We start from the raw sequence: 19,917 nt of genomic DNA, 5'->3' as shown, positions 1-19,917 counted from the left end.
TGGACCCCACTTTCCAGGCCAAAGTTAAACTGGTGAGTGCTACCACTTGTCCAACCAGGCCTATTCTCAATCCTGATTTTCACACTCACTGCTGGGAGCTATAGACCATCAGAGAGGTAACCACAGTTTCCCTACTAGGCCCACTTCAAGATTCAGATATTGCAATTTCCAGGTGTTTCTGTGGTCTATCTTGATAGGTTTTATCCCTAGGCCAGCACCTGCCAGCTGATTTTGTGTCAAGGTCTGATTAGTTTGCATTCACCCTGGCCTGCATGGGCTCCTGGGGCTGCTCCCTTCGGGGTGAGTACACTGAGAGGAGAAGTCTTGGGGGCTGGGCAGACCCAGGGCCCACCAGCCACCCTCATTGAGTGGGAGATGGGATTGGGGAGGGCGCGACCTTGGGCCTAGGAGTTGAAACTTCCAGCAGCCTGCTGGCTGCTGGTGGGTCTCAGGCTGGGGCGTCTCCATGCTTGGATCCCTGACTCCAGCCACCATGTGCATGTAGTGAGCTGTCCCTGGGCCTACCTGGGTTCCAGGGGCTGTTAAAATCTTACAAGCAGTTCAGAGTGGAATACGATAGATCGCATATAAACAAGTAGCATTAGTATGTAGAACACGATGTTCATCATGGGCACTAAGAAATACAGACATTTCATTCAATCTATCAGCAAAAGAATTGCCAAGAGTCATAGGTCCAGGAATAGAAGAATGAGCCTGTAAATGCATAATAAAGAAGGGTGAGTTGCTCTGGCAAGCAGTTGTTGTAATTATAGGTGTAAATGAGAAATAGGAGTATTATTAGAAGATATTAACACAGTTACAATAGCTGGAAATAGACCAACTACATAAGCTGAATTGGAAGCAACAATAAGAGGTTGGTTACATATTTGTGAGAGATGTAGCAAGGTTGCTAATTTTATCTGCTATCTAAGGAAAGTGGAGTTTGTATTGTAGTATGTAAAAGAGAGCCATGAATTCATCCCTGGCTGGAGGAAGAGCCATCAGTATAATATGTAGCAGCAACAGGAAAGGGTTCAGAGTGAATAGTACAAGAGTTTATGAGAGGAGTTCGTTGTAAAAAAGTTCCAAATCTTACCAGCTGGGTAGTGGTTTCCTATTTGTCCATAGTAATCAGCCAAGGCTACTTGCAATGAAGTAGAAAAAATGAAGGCCTGGTGAAGTTGTTTGGTTATTAAAGGCAATACAATTGAAGCTGGATCATATTCTGTCAAGGAGAGGGCTCTGAGATGTCCCTGAATAATGAGGCAGGCAGTCATGTCAATATGAGAAGAGAGAGTTTTAGTGTGCTTATGACGTGAATAACTCCACATAGGGGGCCAGAAAGTTGTGCTAATGCTCCAGTAGGGGAATGAGGGTTAGGGAAAACTAAAAGCAAAACAGGCTCCTCATGAACAGAGCCAGTAAGAAATGCACCCTGAAGTTTGTTTTTCAAAAAACTGTCTTCTCTTTTGCTTCTCTAGTCAGCATCTGGGGACTATGAAGGGCTGCATCCATTCAAGTATTGAAAACACTGAGAAAACTGGTAGGTGGGAATGCTTGGAAAAGGTTGTAATCAATTAGCAGTTATTCAAAATCATTAAAGGTTAAAAGACGGTCTTTATGAATAGAGAACTTTTGTGGACATACAGTAGCATGATCTAGAATATGACCAATATATTCATAAGAAGCCATCTGTTGGATCTTTTCAGGAGCGATTACAAGCAAGAATGGTAAAAACCTCTTGTGCCTCTTCATACAATTGTTGTAACTGACTATCACTGGAGGCAGCAAGAAGAATGTCATCCATATAATGAATAATATAAGCATCTGGAAAGGCATCATGAAGTGGTTGTAATACTTTTCTTACAAAATTTTGGCACATGGGGCCTGGCATGATAGCGTAATTGTTAAGATCCTCGACTTAAACACGCCAGGATACCATATGGTCGCCGGTTCTAATCCTGGAAGCTCCACTTCCCATCCAGCTCCCTGCTTGTGGACTGGGAAAGCAGACAAGGATGGCCCAAAGCCTTGGGACCCTGCGCTCAGGTGGGAGACCGGGAAAGAAGTTCCAGTCTCCTGGCTCCTGGCTTCAGATTGGTACAACACCGTCGGTTGAGGCTACTTGGGGAGTGATTACTGGATGGAGACTCTTTCTCTCTGTCTCGTCTCTGCTCCTCTCTGTATATCTGCCTTTCCAATAGAAGAGATAAATGCTTAAAAAAATTTTTTTGGCACATAGTAGCAGAATTAGCCATACCTTGTGGGAAAAGTTGCCAGTGCTAAATGCTTAGCAGGAGCCTGATGATTTAAACAAGGGACTGAAAATCAAATCAGGGACGGTCAGCTGGATGGATAGCTATAGAATAAAAGCAGTCTCTTAAATCTAAAACAATGAATGGCCAATGTGAGGGAATCTTAGAAGGATTATGCAAACCAGGCTGGAGGGCACCTGTAGGGGTCATAGTAGAATTTACATTTCAGAGACCAATCAACAATTGTCAAGTTCCTTACTTCTTTTTAACTAGAAAACCTGGAGAATTCCATAGGGAGAAAGACTCTTCTATTTAGTTCCTTTGTAGTTGTTCCTGAACAAAGGATTCTTTTTTTCTTTTATTGATTGATTTATTTTTTATTTTTTGTATATACATTTTATTATTATTGCTATCATTTTATGATACAGCTCCATATTCCCTTATCCCTTCCCCAATTCCCCCCCCCACCAGTTCCTCTATATCATTACTAAAGTATAGTTCTTCATACACAGTCATATGTCCATCATTGCAGGCATGGACAATGGCAGAGAGTCCAGAATCCTATTGTCAAGATATAGTAAACAGTTTCATTGTAAGTCCATCATTGTCTGGAAACAGAAATGCATACCACACTACATCCTCACATCTGGATGTTAGTCTCCATTTCACTCATTATCACTCCATTTCTCTCAATGTCATGTATATTAAACTCTGAATGTAAATGGCTTAAGCTCAATCAAACGTCATAGATTAGTAGACTGGATTAAAAAACAAAACCCATCTGTTTATTGTCTGGAGGAGACACACTTCAACAAAGATCAGTGGAAACTATATTGCATGGGTTTTGTTGTTTTCTATTGGTTTCATCGCTTCAAAACACTTTCTTCTTATTGAATCATTCAGTGACTCTTAGATCATGCAGTGGCATCATTTTCTTCAAGAAGCTTCTTGATTTTCATTTCTTCAGCTATACATTAGTCATTTAATAGCATGTTACTTAACTTTTTGGTGTTGTTAATTTCTTTTTTCTCCCTGATGTTGATTTTGTTTTGTGGCTCTTCATTTAAGGAGATGTATAGTAGCTGTGTAATGGAGACTGTAATATCTAGCAACATGTCATTTAACTTCAGGGCATTGTAAATTTCTATTTTTCTTTCTATTGTTGATTTTGAAGTAAGGATTTTAAAGCCTGTAATTTTTCTCAGTTAAGGGGCGTCCACAAAGGCAAACCAGATTTCCATTGAATAATATTGATGATAGTTTAATAAACTCAATGACCCATTAGAAATCAAGGTCTCATATTGGCCGTGATTTTGTTGTATAGAAACTGGCTTTATATTTTCCTGAGAGCCTCTTCCTAAAATTTTACCAGAACAATAAGAACAATGCTCTATGTTGCTTACTATTGGCTGAGATGAGGAGGATAAAGCAATCAGAATTCCTGAGGTCTCTGGGAATTTCAGACATTTGGGAACATCTTTGATCAGATTTAATGGTGAGATGTTATAGACTGGTATTTAACTGTTCTTCTATCTCATCCTCATCTGCCCCACTAGAAAAGTCCTGTGATTTAGCATTGGAAATTTTCTTCTTCTTCTTAGTTCTAATTTCATTTTATTCCTTTTCTGAGCTTTGAAGGATTTGCTTTCTAGCCATCTAATGGTGGACTTGCCAGTAAGGGGGAGCGGGTCTGTCACGGATTCCCCATTTCACCCTCCTCATCTGTACTGTAAGGTAGGACAGGATGAAGAAGTGAGTCAGAAAGTGGAGGTGCAGAGGGAATAGTGTTACAAAATATGTGTATATATATGTATATATATAATTTCCTTCTTAGGCTTTTCCTTCATTTCCACATCTAATGCACAGCCATCAAAGGACTATGTGACAGACTGTTGGAGGTTGTCCTCCCAATCTTCCTCTTGTGTAATTGTAATAACAGCTTTAATTAAAGACCATGTATTCCAAAAGTCAGCAGGAATACCTTCTGTCATTTGAGCCTCCTTTACATGTTTCCAGACACGATCTCAGACTTTGGTTTCTCGTGTTCCTTCATCTGGGAACCAAAGGTTATATTCACAAATAACCTCTAAACAAGAACACAACTGTTGCCTAATTACACTTACTCAATTTTTCATTAAAAGGTTGTGCATAAGAGGTATAAAAGACTGCACTCTACAGTTATTCTGACCCATTATTCCCACTATCGTTTTCTGTGGGGATCTCCATCACACTTTCTTTCCTTCTGTCAAGTCCCTGTACACAGGCACCACTTGTTCGCTGTCCAGCAGCAATGGACTCAGAGCATGGAGCCTGAGATTAACATGTATGGACTCTGACTGATGGTCAATAGCCAAAGTTTATTAGTGGCATCAGACTTTTATAGAGCAAGGTTCACATGTTATAACATTTTATGACACAGCTTATCTATGGGATCCAACAACTGTTTCCATACCCTTGTTTGGGACTGTTTTGTTTTGTATATTTCACCAAGTGTTCTCATTCAAATGCTGTCCACTCAGTCCTTCTCATACCAATGATATTCATTTAGTTATACAAATGATATGCATTCAGTTGTTCACATACAAATGTTATCCTATCAGTTGTAATTCTATGCTTGCTGAACTTCTAGAATCATGATGTCCGTCTACAGCTGTGTTCCAAACAAGATAAGCGATACCCCAGTGTTGGTAAGATGTTGCACACCAACAACAGTGGGGAACATGGAGGGATGACCAGGAAAAAATGGGTGAAGGGTATTCCCTCAAGGGAGCACAGCAAGTGACCCGTCTGTAAGATTTTTGAAGGAGTTCCATCAATACCCATCACTGAGATTCGGGAAGAATAGGGGTAGCCATCATGGGCAAACAACACAGAACAGACAGTCCCCCATTTCCACCAGAAAATTGATTGACTTACCCACTATCTCAGTGGAGACCCCGGGCTAAGTCAGGGTGATGGAATGTCTGTCCCAGGCCCTGCAAATCATTAGCCAGCCCCAAGAGTTCAGGTCTTGGCAGCTTCTGGAAAAGGTCCATAGAGGTGAATTTCAAGATTCCCACATTGGGGAATCAGATGTCAAGTGTCCCATTTGTCTATAACATGGACCTGGCTTAGTAGTCTAGCAAGGACCTGGGCTTAGACATTGTAGGGGACCTGTGTCCCTTCTGCCTGCATTTAAAGCAGGCTCCCAGTGGTGCCCAGCCCCACAAGGTACCGCTTGATATAAGGCTGCCACCAGAGTGTGGGATTGGAGAGCTAAATTTTTCTGTAACTATGTCTGTCTCACCTGTTTGGCCATCTCCTCACGAGGATTGTAAATTCTAAATGCCATTTTTTTACCAGCTTTTGGATTGGAGTTTGAGGACCCTCCTTTGCTCAAATATCTGGAGACTGCAGAGTAAAATGGGTTGTCAAATACACTAGGGAGATTCCTGGTCTAAATGGGTTGTCTAATACACCAGGGAGATTTCTGGTCTAACTTAGTGTATTTAATGAGAACCTCAGTTAACCCATCCAGGAAGAGTTTTGGATCTTATCCGAATCCTTTTGTTATTTCCTGTAACTTATCAAAGTCAACCAGTTTGTTGGAAACTGTCTGTATGCCCATCAGGAGTTTTGGATCATGTGCATTGCATTTTGGCAGCCTGGTGACTGTCTTGATACTCCCAGTTGGTTGGCATGTCGGAGAGGGTCTGAGTCCCCAATGGGAAGGTCTAGTCAGTAAGGCATTGGTGGTCCATATGGTCTCTGGCCACCTGTGGATTTGAGTTCATTCCCCAGAGGTCAATGAGGAACTGAGGATGACATGGATGGCTGCTGTAAAGTTGAGATAAGACTACATGCTTACAATTAATTTACATTATACATTAGAGAAAACAGTGAGAATACCATGAATAATTTGGTTGATATGAGTAAATAGATTTTTAAACACTATTCAAACAGGTACAGCTGGAACCATAACATGTATAACTGGCAAGAGGCATTTATTTATTTTAGAAAGTAAGTACAAGATTATACAAAAAGATGTTGACTTTTTTTTTTATTGTTAATTATTTTGCATTATGTGACAGTTTCATAGGCTCTGGGTATCCCCCCCTCCCTCCCCCTCCCCTCCCCCCGGTGGATTCCTCCACCTTGATGCAGTATTACAGTTCAAATTCAACCAAGATTCTTTCATTGCAAACATATACCAAGCATAGAGTCCAGCTACTTATTGTCCAGATTGGTTGAACAGTTTCTTGGGGAGACCTTTTCTGGTCTGAAGTTTGAGCTGGCAGAATATCATCACAGTCAATTAAGAGTCCCAATATAACATCAACAGCAATTTGCAATGTTATGGAGTTGACATGGTTTTGAGTAACCAGTGTATTAAAAAGAAAAAAAATAAATTAAAAAAAAAAAAAAAGGAAAACAAGTCCTAGCCACAACCTATGATTAGCTCATTGACATTTCAATTTAGTTCATATACAGGACCGGCTGCTCTATACCTTAAAATGGCCATAAGGCACCATTCAGCTGTTTCGTGTCCATTTCATCTTAGTATTTAGCCAGTTGTTGTGTTGAAGTAAAATTTTGCTGATCTTGGCAGATTTTAGGATAATCCAGACTGGCTTGTAACTCTAACAAGATATATGTCAACATTTTAGGTGCAGAACATTTTTTTTGGGGGGGGGGGTGGTGTGCAGGAAAATCTTCAACACCATGGTGAGGAGTAAAACTAATCTTTGTGACCCACCCAGCGAGGCATGAGCCAATCCATGCCAGCTCTTTCCTGTCAGATTTCAAGTTCTACTTTCTGTTGTTTATTTATTTTAGGTTTTTTTTTTTTTTTAAGTTTGTCGGATTGTTTGCTGTGAGGGGTTTTCGAAGCTATCCCGATGGTCATTGCGAGGGAGAGGGGGGGTCCAGAGGTGGAGCCAGGCTCGGACCAGAGAAAGCTCTCCTCCCTGGTCCCGAAGGACGTTTATTGTTCTTCTGTTTCTGCAGACCAAGTCCTTTTGAATTGAGATAGCAAAAGAGATGAAAAACATAACAACTATCTTACCTGTATCTGATGTACTCCAACATAACCAAATTTTGCATCACTTTGCACCTTGACAGTATTTTTAAATACAGTCCAAATAGTCTAATTGGTTATTGTTTCTACAAAATGAGAGATAAATCCCTTGATATTTGCAGGAGGCCATGCTGAAAATATCAAAATGCCAAAATTTGAAACTTTTGGATTTTTTTTGATTGTTTGTCACGGATGCCAAGAAGGCTTAAACTATTCAATTGAAATAAATTTTTTTTACATGACACAATGTAAATCAGATTAATTATTGACATAAGGTGAATACTCAAATATCCTTCAAATAAGTGCATAACTTTGCTGATCTTAAGCAATGAGAATTTAGTGAAAAGCAGAGCACACAAGAATTATCTTGATATGAAAATAGTTGCAGATAAGAGGTAGTACAGTTTAATAGAATCGGATCTAGGTTTTGCTGGATGGAACTAGAAAACTTAGTCATTAATTCGTTAAAATGCATTTAAAAGGAGATGCTACAATAACATATATATTTAAAAATGCTGTTGTCTTGTTTAGTTATATATATATATATATATTTTTTTTTTACCCTGGGCGGAAAAGAGTTTGATAAAGAGAGAAGAAACAAAAAGTTGCATTGTCCTTGAGAGGGGAAAGGGGGCTGCAGCTATGGGCAGGGTGGCTTATCAGAGAAAGAAGGAGGACCAGAAAATGATAGCGACTTGTTGAGGAATGGAGAGAGAGTCAGAGAGAGAGAGAGAGAGAGAGAGAGAGAGAGAGAGAGAGGAGAGAGAGAGAGAGAGAGAGAGAGAGTTTAACCTGGAAGTTGCAGGTTGGGAGGAGGAGAAGGAGGGAGAGCAGGGATAGAAGGAGTTGGGAAAATTATAAAAGTTCAGGAGGCTCAGAGAAAGTTTGATCAGGCCTTGGGTCCAAGAAGTCCACAGCATGGAGAAGGCTTGACCTTAGCCAAGAGACCTTCGGATACAGAACAGAAAGAGTAAAGCTTAGGGCAGAAACAGAGGTCCCAAAACCTCTGCAATAAGACATTTTGGACCACTTGCCATTGCAGTGACAGAAATTGTCCAATTTTGTGAGGATATTAAAATTAAATGTGCCCTCTAGTGGTAATTTTGAATCATTGCCTAGGGGTAAAACATGAGCAGCCTAAGGGTTGGCCTAGTCCCATGCCATTGAAATTAGCCAACAGACATCCCCGTGGAGTCTGGGGAATCATAGCCCAAAGCTGTGAGTTGTCAATTCTGTCCAGATTGTCTCACAGCTAGTTCAGGCTCAAGGAATGCATCTTCATTTTGAGAGGTGAACTAGATTGCTTACCTGTTTCCCCACAGAGGGTGGGTCAGTGAATGGGACGTCTCCCTGGACACTGGAGGTCCTGTTAGCAAGCTAGGTTCCCAAATGAGCAATTCATCTGTGAAAGTACATTCTTTCAACACTGAGAGCTCAAACTGGGTCTGATGTTCACAGTTTCCATGGACCAACCCATTAACACAGTGAAAGAGGATTTTCGGGACAGGAGGGGCTGTGCGGAGGGGCCTACTTGCATCATGGCTAAGGCTGGAAAATGTTCCAGGATGTCAGCAGTTTAGAGAGGAGGTGTCTAACCAACGATCCATAAGTTAAAGTGGGTCTACAACCCAGCTCCCAGGTTTTGGTACCAAACTGTTAGGTCTGCTGACCACCCAAGAAAATATTAGTCAAAAAGAAACAGGCAGTTATTATTTGAAGAGAAGTCTGTTCCTGGACATTTCCCATGCGGTGGAGAAATGAACAGGAGAGGAGAGTACTGCAAGTGGGAAAGACAAACTGGGTAGCAGAGACAAATTTTATATCAATTTGGATGACAGACTATGCCAGACCCTGTACTGCCTTCAACACATAACAATTAAGTCTGGGATCACCTCAGATAAAGTTTCTTTGGGAATCCCCCCAACTGAAGTGCTGAACTCAAAACCCAAGCCATGGAGGAAATTGCAGATTACATGATCTGACCATGAAATGCCTGTGTCAAAGCTGGGCCTTCTCAGTGGCTTAGATGGAGCAGTGGACAGCATATCCAGATGCACATGGAGATATGCAGTGCAGTGGAACCTGCAGAGGACACTTGGTAACATAACCAAAGTCTGAATACTTGCTTCTGCCCATGCAATGCCTGCGCAACCTGCTTTCACAACTAAAGCTCTTATGCAGCCTCTGGTAACCTGTAGGCTCACATGAGGGCTAGAGGAGTGGGTTTGTGGTGTTGCTCAGGTGATCAGGGGATGGCAGAGAGGAGGGGACCTGGGGTGTTCCACATACATTCGTGTCCAAGGGAAGGATGGGAGTACTAGGGCTCCAGGCTGGCATGCTGGCATGTGTTCTTGGACTGAGCTTGGAGACAAGCTAACATACCTGATAGTTACCACAGCTGTGGGAATTGGGTGGACACAAGAGTGACCTCTGCAAGAGATATGACATGCCCTAAAAAAAAAAAAAAGAGATATGACATGCCCTGAAGGCAGCCAAGGACACATATGGGCCAATCATGGAGAAAGGTCTACAAAGGCCTTCACACACATTGTTAGTTGCAATTGCTAGGTCTGTTGTCTCCAGTCCTGTCGTCTTTGCAATGTAACGGGTGTTGCAGCTCAGCTTCATCCTGTTCACCACACATTTAGCATTCACACAAACCAGTGGGAGCTGCAACCTAGTCAGAGTGACCTGTGATAAACCCCAAAAGGCCCACCTTCTGCACTGTTTTCCATGCTTGCCAGTATGTATAGCAGACTGGGCTAGTCATATATCCCATTCAGCTCTCAGACCTGTAGGTGGGCTTTGATTTAGCAAGCCCCACTCTTCAGCCCACACATATGATGGCAGGTGCCACTCTCCATCTAGCCATGCCTGACCCAGTCCTGGGTCTCATGGTCACTAGTGGAAGTGGCAACCCAAGAGGGAGATGTCCACTCTTACCCTGCTGGGTCCACTCCCAGTCCCAGATCTTATACTCTGCAGGTGGTTCTGCTGTTTAGCCTGACAAAATTTGCTCTCTGTATTAGCATCTGCCAGCTGATGCTGTGGCAAAGCCAAATCAACCCACACCTATTCTGGTTTTGCAAACACCAGAAGGCAGTCAGCCCAGTCTGGTTGTTCCCTGATCCAGCTAACATGAGGCCAGCAGGTATTGAGCCCTACAAGGCCTAGTCTGCCCCTGATCCCAGCTGTCACACTCTTCAGTTAGAGTAATGGCCCAGCGTGGAGGCCTGCCACAACTCTTTTACTGGGGTCACTCACACTCACCGATTCTCATTTGTGCTGGTTTGTTGATGTGTCACATTTTGGCATGTCCTGGCTCACCTTGGCATTTGCCAGTGGGTGATGTAAGCTGGCTAAGGCTTGCCCACCCACAGTTTCAGCTCACACTGATGGGGGCTACATCCTAGCCAAACAAAGGGAGCCCCCATTGCCGGCCCTCGTGTGGGATGGCTGATATTGCGGCCAGACCCAGCATGTCCTATGCTCTAATCTGGTTCTTGGATTTGCCAGGAGGTGATATGAACTGGCCCAGCCTGGTTCACACCAGATCTGAGCCAAATGTAAGGCACTGTGTACCTTTATCTGGCCTTGTTTGTGTTGCTCCCTGTCTTGGTTCTAGCACTCACCTGCTAGGACTGTGTCACAACACATGCATTCTCCCAGCTCTTTCATCAGAACCTCTCTCATTGCTAGATCTCATGCACACCTGTTGGTCTATGTTCTACATAGTACACATTATGTTTTAGCAGGAGCAATGCTCTTTCCTGACCTTCTCTCAGTGATTCTGTATCTTATGGTTGGGTGATACAGCTCAGTCAAGCCTGGTCCACAGTCAGACAAAGCTTATTCTTGGATCAGCAGGGGCGGAGACCTAGCCAAGCTCATTCTACAAACACCCTGGTTCTTACAAAAAACAGTTGGTACTGGATTCTATCTGAGTCTGGTACATTTCAGACCCAGTCCACACTTGTGATGTCACTGTAGCCATATTCATAGCAGGTAAAAGCCCCACTCTGTCCCTTGTGCTCAGCAGTGGGACCCACAGCCCAGCCAGGGCATCCCTTTAGCTCCCCAACCAGGCCTATTACCAGCCACAGATCTTGCAGGTGCCAGTGGTTGCTCTGACTCAGTTTTGCATAGTTCCTCACGTGTTTCTGCCTTTGCCTTTGTGTGATGCAGCCTGGCCTGATCTGGCCTCCCCCGTCAGCCTTAACGCATGCTAGTGGTTGCATCCACCTGGCCCTGCTTGGCCTGTTCCTAACTTTGGTTCATGTAAACCAGTAGGTATGATAGCCTAGCCCCACATGACCTGCACTCCAGCCTGATTTCTGCATTCACCAGTGGGCTAAGATTTGCCCAGCCCTGCCCAGTCAACCCTCTTCCAAAACCAACCCACACACTTGCCAGCCAATGGAACTACATTGCCTATCTTGCCCAAAACCCAGGCCTGGACCACCAGTTCACCAGTGGGTGCTGTGACCAACCCATGGGTTTTCTCAAATTCCCCCATTTGGCCTGCTCCCAGGCCCACACCTCACGCATGCCAGTGGTTACTAGTCCCTTGCCTGGCATAATTGCCCCCCATCCCAGTCCCAGCTTTGTATGAGCTGGTGGATCTTGAGTCCAGCCTGCTCCACATCCTCTTTTAGGGTGCTAATTCAGGTGCTTCAGTCTGGACCTACCCAGTCTGTTCCCAGCCTCAGTATCCATGAATGTTTGCATACTCATGTCTGTGGGTTCCATGCTCACGCCTAGCTCAGCCCCTTATCAACTCAACTCTTAAGATAACCAACGGGACTTGCAAATCCACAGGGTTAGGCCCACATATCCCCTAAAGAATCTATCCCTGGATTTGATTATCTTGCATGCTGGTTTGTGTCACGGCCCAGCCTAAGGTGATCCATCTCCTGTTCTGACACTCATTGTCAAATACTGGGATCTAGCACTTGCCAGAAAGGCCCCCAGTCCTAGCTTTCATGTACGCTGCTGTGTGGTGGTGAGCCGTGCTCCGTGCTAACAAGCCCAGTTCTGGTCTCCCATGTGCCTTGGTGCATTGGTCTGACTCATAAAGATCTTCTGTCCTTTCCCCTGCATACAGCCAGGTCACAATCCCCTCACTTCTAGGTACAGTGGCCCTGTTGTTGGGAGTTCCTCAGGAGTCATTCCTCACCTGCAAGATACTCCCACAGTGGTCCTCCCTACCAACTATCCCCATGCTCCTTTCCCCATTCAACCCACATTCATCGATCCCAGGAGTTCATGGGGGCTCCTGCCCAGTCTTCAGAAGCCCAGTGGCTGGTGTGCTGATCTGAAGCTGTCCCAAGCCACCAAAGTCCCAAATTCCACATGTGCTGGTCTTGTGCCTTCCTTCTCTACACACCCAAGATTCAGGTCCATTGCAGTTTTCTAGGCCTGGTTCACCAGCATACCAGGGCAATATGCTGTCCTGGGGCTCTACTCTCCTCTCTCCTCACCCAGGACCAAGCACATGGGGAAATCCCTAGATTCACTTTTCCTGTCTAGAAGTGAGGTCCCAGGCTCCCACATGCCCCCTGGTGGCATACCCATATCCCTCCCCTGTCCCAAGCCTGCATCCATAGGCCCTCATGGTCTCTCTACCACCTGCCAGCTAGTGTATCACCTGCAGAGTAATGGTGATGAGTTGCTGCCAGAATCAATCAATCAATCAATCAATCAATCAATTAATTAATTAAAAGGTAGAGTTACAGCAAGTGCAAGGGAGTATTGGTGTAGAGGTGAGGCAAGAGATTGAGAGAGAAAATTTCATCTCTGATATGGTTTATTTCCCAGATTGTCTCACAGGCTCATGGCAGGGCAAGGCCAAAACCAGGAGGCAGGAGCTTTGTAAAGGTCTTCACATGGCGCGGGTGCCTGAGAGCATGCTTCACCTTCTGGTAGCTTCCCAGGGTACATTAACAGAATGCTGGATAGGAAATAGAGCAGCTTGGACTTAAACTTAGTACCTTTATGGTATTCCTCTTCTGTGGAGTGACTTAATTTCTTGCACCACAGTTCCAACCTCTAGACTTAGCTTTGTACAGAAGGTTTAAGAAATATTTGACTCTATTGTTTTTATGTGTGACTGTCCAATTTACCAGCAATAAATGGTTGCAATACTTTCACAAAATTCAGTGGACCATGAAAATAAGGTTTATCTCTGGACTGCATTTCTGTAATTTTGATCTCTGTCTATACTGAAGGCACTGCCCCACAGGCTGTGGTGTTATAGCTTCCTTTATGCTGAAACTGGGAATTATGAGAGAGTGATTTTCCATCTGCCATTTTGCTTCTAAAATTGCTACAACTTTTGGAGTTGAGCCAATCTGAAGCCAGGAATCAGGATCCTACTCTGGATCTTCCACATGGGTACAGATTCCAAAAACTTAGTCCATTCTCCAATACACTTCCCAATTCATAAGCAGGGAGCTAGATGGGAAATTGAGCAACCTGGATATGAATCAGTGACCATATGAGCTTCCAGTCTCATAAAATGAATCTAAAGGTTTTTTTGTTTTTCTTCCCTGGTTTTCAAATTTTTGTGAAGAAGTGATATGAGTTCCTTAAATACATAATGGTGTCCATCTTTGAAGGCATCTGGAACTGGGGATCTCATCCATTCCTGTGATCATTGCAAAGATGAAGAAAAGACCATTGGTGCTCTGTCCCAGTGATGAAATCTGTGTGTGAATGTGCCTGGAAGTCTAAAAAAAGTGCTGAGGGAATGCTTCCTGGTTGAGAACCCTGATGAATTGTAGTCCTCTGAATGAGAAATCGCAACTGTGCCACATAAATTTTGCTTTTTATTATGGCTTCTTTTTTCCTATAGCACTCTATCCTTTCCTCTCCCCTGTATCTGAAACATTGTGATAACTAGGTACCCCAAAGATGCTACAGATGTTTTGAAAATGTCTATAGAAAGAATTAAAAAAAAGATTGCCTTAAGAATAAACAGGTAAATTCCATATTACACGAGGATGTTCTCTTTTTGCCAAGTTTGGAGGGCTATAATGGTATAATTTATGTAGATTTCTGGTTTTTTTTTTAAAGATTTACTTGTTTTTATTGGAAACGCAGATACACTAAGAGACACAGAAAAAATATCTTCTATCTCCTTGCTTGCTTCCAAAGTGGCCACATTGGTTAGAGCTGAGCCAATTCAAAGCAAGGAGCTAGAAGCTTCTTCTGGGTCTCCCACGTGGGTGCAGAATCCCAAGAGTTTGGGCTCCACTCCTGCTCTCCATGGCACAAGGAGGGGCCTGGATGGGAAGTGGAGCAGTTCGGACAGAAATTAGTGCCATATGTGATTTCAGGCATGCAAGGCAAGAATTTAGCACTAGGCTATTGTTCTGATCCTGATGATTCTAAGTTAAAGGTGAATTTTTGCATTTGGTGGGTGATGAAGACTTTTTGGTTTGTGGAGGTGATGAGAAAATGAGTCTAGGACAACATTTACAATGCAATGATAGGCATGACAATGATCACTTTGAGGAATAATATTAAGAAGACGACTTAGACAACTCCAGTCAGACCTCGGGACTTGAGAGTGGCCTTCTCAGAGAGCAGTTGCATTCCTGAACTCCTCATGCACTTTTGACATGGTGTCTTGTCTTTAAAATTTCCTTTCAGCAAAGAGTGGATTTTCTGCAACTGATGATTAACTCCCAGAATTCTAAAGAAGTTGATTCCTACAAAGTTAACCAAGGATTTCTGTGAGGTCTGTGAATAGCAAGGTTTGAGGAAGGGTTTGTTCCAAAATGTGCATGCAATTTTCTAGGCAGGTGAGCAGTTGTTCCAGACTGCAGAGAGATGCATTTTCAGATATAAAACGTGGTAGCAGAGTGAATTCTCCCAGCCTGTGGCATGGACACAAGGAGAAGTGTAGCATTTCATGCCCGAATGCCAGTGAACGGTCAGTGGATCACTATTGTTGGTAGGACAGAGGCAGATCCCCAGTCACATCCAAATCCCTGTATCAGAGTTTCTACCTGGAAATGTTCATCTAGATGTGGAATAGTCACTGTGTCCAGAGCTATTTTATTAAGTGGGGCTGCTTTGTGTAAGTGTGCTCACTGTCCTAAACTCTTACAAAGTTTAATTTTTCTGTTTGAAATACGCATGCATGCTGTGAAGGAAACGTTTAAGTATTTGTGTATTTACAGTTTCTTCTCAAACCCCCACCTACTAGTTTGATTGTGCAATGATGGCTTTCAAATGAAGCCATGGTCACAGTGCTGGGTGTGAAATGACTTCTTACATCCCTCATTTTTGCAAACTAGAAGTGGTCCTTGCTACTGAGTTGTCTGCTTTCTAGATTATTTCTAGGATCAAAATGGGGAAATGAAATTTATGTACAGAGAACCAGAAATGAAGTACTTCCATTAATACTACACCAAGTGATGTCACTGGGCTTTTTTTTTGTTTGTTTGTTTCCCATGTCTCATTCTTTGTCTCTCTCAAAGACTACTCCAATCCATAACCTATTTCTTTGACACAAATATTCTCAGCATGTTAACTTTCAAGATACCACTGTTTTGCCAACCATTTGACAAAATTTTTAAGTACCTCACAGTTCGCTTAAATAGTCGGATGGACTGATCCCAGTATAATCGTGTAAGTATATATTTTCATTTCATTTCAATCTGTTTTCTTTATCCTAGTTATATGAAAAATTTTTAACTTTTCTTGAAGTAGGAAACAGCAAGGGAACCAGTATGCACTTCTATCCATTAATTCACTCCTCACATTTTCACAATGGCCATGGATGTCCTAAGCATTTTGTACCAATTGTACATGGTAAACCCCAACTCTGTAGATATTTTGACATGAAATGTTTTAGATTATGAATTGCATATTTAAGGTAGGCACTTATGTGTTTCAGTGTTCTGAGTATCAAAACATCATAATTCAGTCTTGACTAGACAGAACAAAATATTTCAACTTTTATAATCTTGGAAGCAACATTAAGACAGGTGCTAGTTTATACCTATAAGGGCTGTATTGGGAGCATGAGGATGGCAGCTGTAGGGGACATGCACTCAGGAAGAGGTCATTCACAACATGACTTTGCATGAATTGCTGATCGCTACAGTGTATCCCATCTTTCAGTATCTCCAACTGAGTCATCATTTTCTATTGACACATTCCATCATCTGCTGTTTCAATGTCCTTCAACAGGCTAGAACACATTGTAGCACCTCTGGAATGTTTTGTTTCTATATAGTTTCTTTACAGTCTGATCTATTTTTAGGCTCTCTGATCTTCTATTACTTGATGCTTTTCAGAAGTACGACCCATGCTTCTCAAGTTAGGTTGTGCATACTACCGTCTCATGTTGCACAAAATATCAGCTTCTGAAAGTCTTTTTAAGATTTGCTTATTGGCCATCTCTGCCAGGCAGTGGGCTAATTCTAAGCTTGCCCCGAGGTCAGAGAAACCCCTCTTCCCACAATAATTTTACTGTGGGCAGTTCTCAGGTGGATCTAGGCAGACACAAGATCCTGGCTCTGCCCACCACGACCCTATTGGTGGAAGAGCTCAGGTGTGTCTGAAACTGGTGGCCTGGGTGTTCTGCTCTTCTTGCCACAGGGCAGCTGCTCGGAGACCTGGGTGATGCCTGTTGGCCACCCTGAAATGCGCTCTAAGAACTTGGGGGTGTGAGTTTACAGGGACTTTTGGAGATGGCACAGGTTGGGATTAGCAAGGACCTTAGGCTTCAGGTGCAAGTGTGAGGATGAATTCTCTGGAATTTACAGACAAGGCCACTCTACTTGAAGGAATAAAACATGGAACCCATCAAAGACTGTCAGAAAAGGGAATAGAATTTGTGAGGTTGGCCCATGAAGTTGACAAATATGTGAGAGAATTGGGTCTGGGGGTAGGATCTGTCTGGCAATAATTGGGCTCCCCCATGTGAAACAGCAATATACGTTGGCACATATAAGCACTGTGGATGGGGAATAGACCTGGTTGTGGAGCTAAGGGGATGCCCCAGCCGGGCTGGAATTCCCATCAGTGAACATGAGTGCCAGAATTGGTGCCTTATCTTGGGCTGAACATGGCTTCAATCTTCCTTGGCATGGGCTTGCATCTGGGGGGGATCAGGTTGGGCTGGACTCCAGTGGTACTCGTGAGAGTTAGGGTGGATGCAAAACGGGCTGGGCATGATATCCGGTGTATGCAAGATCTACCACTGGGAGGAGAGAGCATAAAGGAGTTTGGTAAACTCCTTTGGATGGTTGCAGTCCCTGTAGGTAAGCACAAGAACCAAGGCAAGGAGCCGCCTAACCCAGACCAGGTTACACTACCAGACGGAACACATGTGAGTCAGGTCAGGGAATGGGTCAGGCCTGCACAGTTCAAAACATTCAGTGGTAGATCGAAAAACCAGGATGGGGTGCAGGAGAGGCCGGATTGGGCCGCATGAGTAGACAGTTCACACTCAAGCCAGGACTGGGGGCTGACTCTGCAGCTGAAGTTCCCTGTGGTGGATGCTGAGGAAAGATAAGGCTTGTTAGTCTGGAGGTAGTGCGTGTTGGGTCTCTGAGCCCTGAGTGTGGGGACTCCAGTGGGTCCCAGCGGTGGAGGGTCCAGTGGAGCATGGGTGGCATGGCTTGGGGCCTTAGGCTCACCTGTGTGGTGGGTGCTAGATGCATGAGCCTCAGCAGTGGAGGGTCTGGCTTGGCCCTGGATCTCCTGGCCCAGGTCCTAGGGCCCGTCTATGTAGTGGTTGTCAGGTCGGTGAGCCTCAGGGGTGGGGGAGCTGGTGGATCCTGGGCCGCATGGCCCTCAGCCATGGGCCCACCTGTGTGATGGGTGCTAGGCCCATGAGCCTCAAGGTGGAGGGTCCAGTTTGGCCCTGGGTCTCCTGGCCCAGGTGTCCTTAGGCCTCCCTCTGCAGTAGGTAATGGATCTGTGTACCCAGGGCTGGAATCATGAGGGGTTTGGGTCTCCTGATCCAGGTCACCAAGCCCATCAGAATGGTGAAGGCTGGGTCCATGAGCTGTGGTTGTGGGGGATCCGTGGGTCCCGGGTTGTATGATACATGGCCTTGGCCTTCCTGCTAGGTAGGTGCTGAACTTGTGATCCTCAGGGGTGGAATGTCTGGAGGGCCCTGAGTTTCCTGTCCCAGGTCCTAGGGTCCACTTACATAGTCAATTTCAGATCCGTGAGCCCCAGGATTGTTGGGTCTAGCAGGGCCTGGGTCTTCTGATTCACGTCACTGAGCCCACCTGCATGGTGAGGACTAGGTCCATGAGTTCTGGGCGTGGGGGATCTGGTGGATCCTGGGTTTCATGGCCTAGGGTCTTGGGCTGGCCTGTATGGTGGGTGCTGAACATGTTAGCCTCAGGGGTGTGGGGTCTGCTTATCACTGTGTCTCCTGGTCCAGGTCTTAGTGCCCATTTACATAGTGTTGTCAGGTCTGTGAGCCCTGGTAGTGGAGTGTCCAGTGGAGCATGGGTTTTCTTACCCAGGTCTTTGTGTCCATCTATGCAGTGGATGATGGATCCGTGTACCCCAGGGCTGGAGGGCACAGAGGGACCTGTGTCTGCTGGTCCAGGTCACCAAGCCAGTTTGAGTGGTACGTCTGGTTCAATGAGTTTTGGGGCTGGGGTTCTGGAAGGTTCTATGTCACATGGCCTGGGGCCATTGGGCCTCCTATAAGGTGATTTCTGGATCCATGATTCCTGAGTGGGTAGGCGCCATTCTCCTGGCTGAGGTCCATGAGCCTACCTAGTGGAACTGATCCTCCTCAGTGTAGAGGATGGAGTACCATATGGCAGACCCTGGTGCAACAGGAGGACATCATAACTCATTGGATCCTGCAGAGGACATCTGATATGATAGCAGAGAATGGAGAACAGATCATATGGACCATACCCAGCCAAACAATGACAGCAAATATCTGGGCAGTTGGAGATTATAAGGTTGGTGGTGTTAGTCAATGGTCATTGGGAAGAATTCCTCATCCATAGATCGGTGAGATCTATAGCATTTTCAAATTATCACATCCACATGGGCAGAACCTTCAGAACATGTGTCATATGAGTCTGAGTTGATATTGGGTGGCTTTTCCCCATCCTTGGGTACTGGGATGGTAGGGAGGCTGTGTATGGCTACTCCACTTGTTTCTCCCCTCCCTCCAGAAATGGAAAGAGGAAATAGAAAGCTTGGAAACAGTGATTACACCCACTTCTCCCTAAGCCTAGATCCTTCCCACCATGATTGACTATGTAAACATCAACTACAATAAAAGAGGGAAAGAAAGAGAGAGAGACAGAAGAGAAAAAATAGATTTGTTTATTGGAAATGCAAATTTACAAAGATAAGGAGAGACACAGAGGAAGATTTTTCCATCTGCTGGTTCACCTCCCATTTTGCTGCAATGTCTGGAGCTGAGCCAATCTGAAGCCAGGAGCCAATAGCTTTTTCTGGGTCTCCCACATTGGTGCAGAGTTTTAAATGCAGAATATTGGAGCATCTTCTACTTCTTTCCCAGGCCACAAGCAGAGAGCTGAGCCAATCAGAAGTCAGGAGTCAATAGCTTCTTTTGGGTCTCCCAATGAGTGAAGAATATTAAGG

The 19,917-nt window shown here is 44.3% G+C and overlaps 1 pseudogene; it reads left to right on the top strand.

Moving 5' to 3' along the window:
- Positions 1-19,917, top strand: part of LOC131483223 (cytochrome P450 3A6-like) — a 125,844-nt pseudogene that overhangs the window by 11,145 nt on the left and 94,782 nt on the right.

The sequence above is a fragment of the Ochotona princeps genome, chromosome 24, assembly GCF_030435755.1.
Source record: "Ochotona princeps isolate mOchPri1 chromosome 24, mOchPri1.hap1, whole genome shotgun sequence".
Taxonomy (NCBI): Eukaryota; Metazoa; Chordata; class Mammalia; order Lagomorpha; family Ochotonidae; genus Ochotona; species Ochotona princeps.
The sequence above is the reverse complement of the archived record's forward strand: the minus strand, read 5'-3'. Positions and strand labels throughout refer to the sequence as shown.